General features: G+C 42.6%; 1 long non-coding RNA gene across 1 annotated transcript; it reads right to left on the minus strand.

Moving 5' to 3' along the window:
- Positions 1-3050: 3050 nt before the first annotated feature.
- On the minus strand, positions 3051-5101 carry LOC134729243 (uncharacterized). Its single transcript, XR_010110136.1, has 2 exons — positions 4928-5101; positions 3051-4266 (listed from the first exon to the last, which is right to left on the minus strand). It is a non-coding gene; the product is annotated as an uncharacterized LOC134729243 (long non-coding RNA).
- Positions 5102-5481: the final 380 nt, after the last annotated feature.

Consider the following 5481-nt stretch of genomic DNA (forward strand, 5'->3'; position numbering starts at 1 on the left):
TTTAAGGGCTCACAACTCTAAGGGGGTCCGTGTGGGAGGGTCATGATCGATTGAGCAAGCAGGGGGTACGTGACTGGGGGCTGCACGCACCGGTAATTAGAACGGAACAGAACAGGACAGGGATTTTCACAGTGCTTTTCTATACAATGTCTGTAATCTATAGATAACATAACCGATTAGGTCAGGGGTCCACCTTTAACTACCAGGCCCATGGTGTGGCACCCGGCTGTCTGCTTGTGGATTTCATTTCTGTCTTTTAGTCTTTACTTCTTCTTTCTTTGGAGGCAGAAATTGGGGATAAGACAATATGAGGGGTGGTCTCCTCCCTTATTCTGAGTAGCTGGGATTACAAGCATGCACCACCATGCCCAGCTAATTTTTGCATTTCTAGTAGAGATGGGGTTTCACTTAAAACTTTTAGTGTATAAATAGGAAGGCTGAGTGTGGTGGCTCATGCCTGTAATCCTAGTATTTGGGGAGACCAAGGCTGGAGGATCTCTTGAAACCAGGAGTTCGAGACTACCCTAGGCAAAATAGCTGGAACTCATCTCAATAAAAAAATTTAGCTGGATGTAGTGGCTCACACCTGTAGTCCCGCTACTAGGGAGGCTAAGGAAGGAAGATCGCTTGAGCCCAGGAGTTCAAGGCTGCAATGAGCCATGATTGTGGCACTGCACTCTAGTCTGGGAAACAGAACGAGACCTTAACTCTTAAAAAATAAAAAAAATAAATCGGGAAAGTTGAACTTCTAAAAATAACCCCATATGGATATACTTGTCAGATCTGCTAAGTATTTCTACTCATAAGGGCGTAACTATCCTTTTTCTCACTCATACATATATTTAAACACTAAATTAGTCAATGCTATTAGGCCTGCCTTTTATTTCCCAGAATATTGTTTGTTTGGAGAAAATCTAGAGGCATCTGACTTTTACAATAAAATGCAAAAACAAAGCATTCTTAAGCCACTCAGTGTTTTAAAAAAGACTGAAACAACCAAACACAACTGTGGTCTTTGGCTAACTTTCTAGAGAGAAGAAAACAAGCCATCTGCCGGTAACAGGCGGCTCTGGGGATGGCTGATCACAGGGCCGAATGAAATATTCATAGTAATTAGTGGCAGCACCAAAATAGAAACTTCACAGTGCTTTTCCTGTTGTTATGGTGACAGCCCCCCAACAGCCCACCTCCCCGCAAAGGCCCTGGCTTGGTGCATCCTGTGGCCTTCCATCTGGTGCCCTCCCATTGAATGCAGAGAAACTAAACTGACTGCTCATTTGTCCCCTTGGGGTTGTGTGTGTGTGCTGGGCTGCCAGGAGGAGGAGGGCGTGGACTGGAAGATTCCACAGGGCTGGGCCAAGGCTGTCCCCTGTGCTCAGCCAGAGTGACAGGAGAGCAGCTGATAGCCCAGGCTGCCAGACAGGTGCTGTCAAGGGGCCGAAAACTCACTGATGTCAGGAGACGGCACCCGGGTAATGATGAGTGAGGCCTGGCCTGTGACAAACAGGCTCTTAACCTGCCGGTGTGGCAGGAGGAAGTGCTCCCTAGGGCTTCAAGTTACCTGAACAGCCCACACATTTGCCCCCTCTTGTTGAGCAATTTCCGTAGGTCCTTCAGAAGTTGTTAGGTGTCAACATTCTTGTTGCTCTGCTAAAAATCTAAGAATTTGGCCAAAAAGTCTGGTTTGCTCCTGCTCAAAGATTGAAGAAATAGAAATTAGGCTGCTTATTTTCCTTAGTCTTATTCATTTTGGAGCTCAATGTTTAAAACATTGATTTGAGCATCAGTATTACATGCTGTTGTCAATGCCGTCTCTCTGGAGTCCCCAGGGACTGCAAATTGAGGAAACTGTTTAGGATGTAGCTTCTCCATCAAGGCACCAGGAAGTATGGAGGTGGCACAAAAAAGTGCTTTGGAAAAAATGTGAGCTGCACTTAGGAAAAGGGTTTGATTTCCCATGGCATAAGTCTAAGTTGTTGGATATTTTATTCCCTTAATAAATCTTTCTCATATTTTGCTACCCTGTGGTCTGGAGTATTTGTGTAATGGATAGAGTTGATATAATTTGTCTGCTGCCCAGTGAGGCGATCTCATGACATTTCTGGGTAAAGGCTGCTGATAGGAAACACACATTTTCTTTCTTTTTTTTTTCTAGAGACAAGGTCTCATCCTGTCACCTAGCCTGGAGTGCAGTCATACAATCACAGCCTACTGCAGCCTCAAACTGAAGGGCCTAAGTGATCCTCCTACCTCCGCCTCCTAAGTAGCTGGGATTACAGGTGTACACCAGTACACCTGGCTAATGCTTTATTTTAATTAATTTTTGTAAAGCTGGGGTCTGGCTATGTTGCCCAGGCTGGTCTCAAACTCCTGGCCTCAAACAATCCTCCCACCTTGGCCTCCAAAACTGCTGGGATTACAAGCATGAGCCATTGTGCCTGGCCTCAGGAATATAGGCTTTCAAGTCACACCAGTCCCTATTTATATAAACCACAGCCTCAGGGTTTGCAAAGTAGATGGCTGTCATTTTTTCTTTCCCAGAGCCTACCTGGGGGTTGATGATCTGCACATAGGCTGGATACAGTCCTGTGAAACAGAATCATTTTGGGTAGCAATTTACTGGATCATAGACTGTTAGAGCTGGATGCTCTCAGGGGTTATCAAGTCACATTTGTCAGAAAAGCAAATGGGTCAGTGAACTGCTGCTTACAGGCAGAACAGGGCTTGGGGTCCTAGCACCTCCCTCCATCCCAAAGCCCTCTATAGTCTAATTTAATTAGAGATGTTTGCACATGTATAGTGTATGTGTGGTGGGGTGGAGGGTAGGTGTGTTGGGTGAACTAAAAAGAAAATAGATGTGGCAAATTCTGGTCTAGTAGGAAAGATGAGACACAGGAATATGTCCCAGCTGGAGAGTATTCTAAGGCTGATGAGAAGCACATGTGGTGTCATGTGGCCCTCTCCTTGGTGGGTCCCCTGTATCGTGCTGAAGAAAAATAGTAACAGCCATAGGTTCTTAGTTGGAACAGACTTCAATTACAAAAGACAGATTAACAAGAAAAAAAACCCAAAAGTTTATTCACATGTTTGTTTCAGATACACGTGGAGTCACTCAGAAATTGAGTAGTTCTCAAAGAAGTGGCTTTGATTTCAGCTTGTATAGCATCCTCAACAAAGAACACTAAATTCATTTAAAAGTGAAAGCAATTTGTTAGAGAAGTAAAGAAACAGAAGAATACCTCCTCAATAGAACAGCAGTATGAACTGCCTGACTGAATATACTTATGGTTTTTGTTTTTATTATATGCTAAATAAGGGGTGGGCGATTCATGGGTTTTCCAGGAAAGGAGTAGGGAGTTCCCAGAGCTGAGGGTTCTTCCCCCTTTTAGACTATATAGGGCAACTTCTGAACATTGCCATGGCATCTGTAAACTATCATGGTGCTTTTAGCATGCTAATGTGTTATAGGTAGTGTATAATGAGCAGTGAGGATGACCAGAGGTCACTTTTGTCACCCTCTTCATTTTGGTACAATTTGGCCTGCTTCTTTTCTGCATTCTGTTTTGTCAGCAGAATCTGTATGACCTGTATCTTGTGATACCAGTCCTGCCAACCTCCTATCTCATCCTGTGACTAAGAATGCTTAACCTCCTGTGAAGATGGTGCAATGAATCTTAGCTTTATTTTAACCAGCTTCTACTCAAGATGGAGTTCCTCTGGTTTGAACACCTCTAACATATTTCCCCCCTCCCTTTTAAAAGGGGACTCTCAATCCTAAGGGTTGCAGAGGGATGAAGATCCGTCTTCTGTAACTTCTTCAGGCTGAATGGGGCAATGATATTCCTGCCTAACTATTGGGGTCTCTTATATCCAGGGTAGAGAGGAGCTCAGTCAGAAAGTGTTGGTATGCTGAGGGCCATTCATAACTCTGAGTTCTGACAAAAGGTGATATCTGGAAGATCAATGTGTTCAATTTAAGAAAACATTGAGTAAGCTTATCTTGCATTTCTAAACAAAGAGTACAACAGCAATATAGTCCACAACAGTAAGCAAAATAAGTAAGATGATCCCAAGTGAACTAAATAAGAAGGCTTTCCATTTACTGGGTAGTTGTTGGAACCAAGCTGATATGAGGTTGCTAGCTGATTCCAATACACGACCAGAATTAGAATACTGATCCAGATTTTTGTGTTACACATCTCCCTTATTTCTTTTCAGCAAAAGCTGGAGATCACTGGTTGGTTCACAGAAACAAAGTGGGTCAGCCTAAATTGCAGGAAAAAAAAAAAACAATAGACAAGAGCAGAATCTAACAACAGGTGTACCATAGTCTTTTTAAACAAATTTTCTCTCTCCAACCCCCATTTTTATTAAAAACAAATCATGGTAGACTGATTTGTTTGCAAGATAAGTTTTAACCTGACTACATTTGGCCTGATTATTTGTATAAAGTGCATCAAGAATAATTATTCACCATACAGGCCTTTTTAAAATTGGCTTTGATGGAACTTTGTTCTACAAGGAATCTCAGATTAGACCTCTCAAAGCCTTGAGCTCAGCCATGGGTTTGTACTTGCAAATAACTGCCTGAGGGGTAAATTCCTCACCTCTTGAGGTCCCAAGATAACTTGCAGCTCCTGGGCCTGTCAGAAAGTGACATTCTTTATTCTTCACCTACCACAGGTCAGGAACCTTGGACAGAGACTGTGTAGACAAGGAATGAGGCTAGCTTTCCCTAGGGGCTTTCATTGGCTCTATAAGTCAACTTTGATTCCTTAAAGCAGTCTGTTTATATTTAAAAGAATACCATTCCAGCCAAGGCCCTGGTAAAATAACCAGTTTCTCCAATTGTGTCCTGTTACAAAGAAAACAGATTATTATTGCACTTATGTAAGTAACTATATTGCCATAAGTTAAGAATACTCACGAATAGTTTTCAAATTCTGGAGAAATCAGGTAGAAGGAGATATGCTCCAAATTTTGCTCATAGGTGTATACTCCACTCAATTGCCAAAAGCTGTAAATAGCAACCCCCAAAAAGTTTTCTTGACTCTGAAAAACAAAACAGAAAGGATCAACAATATTTCAAGCAGGAAGTCATGAAAAGACTATTTCAATCTTTTACTAGTTCAGTCTATGCAATTAATTCCTCTTCTGCTTGACATTCATGAACACAGTAGTTTTCCAAGAGAGTCTTGGAAGTTATTTCTTCTCTATTTTAATGGCACACTTTCCAAAGTCATCAGAGATCTACATTCAAAGGCACTTGTCAGAGTCCTATAACTGATTATACACCACCTTTATTTATTTATTTATTTATTTTGAGACAGAGTCTTGCTCTCTCACCCAGGCTGGAGTGCAGTGGCATGATCTTGGCTCACTGCAAGCTCCACCTCCCGAGTCCATGCCATGCTCCTGCCTCAGCCTCCCAAGTAGCTGGACTACAGGCACCCGCCACCATGCCCAGCTAATTTTTTTGTA

This window comes from Pan paniscus, chromosome 17, assembly GCF_029289425.2.
Source record: "Pan paniscus chromosome 17, NHGRI_mPanPan1-v2.0_pri, whole genome shotgun sequence".
Lineage (NCBI taxonomy): Eukaryota > Metazoa > Chordata > Mammalia > Primates > Hominidae > Pan > Pan paniscus.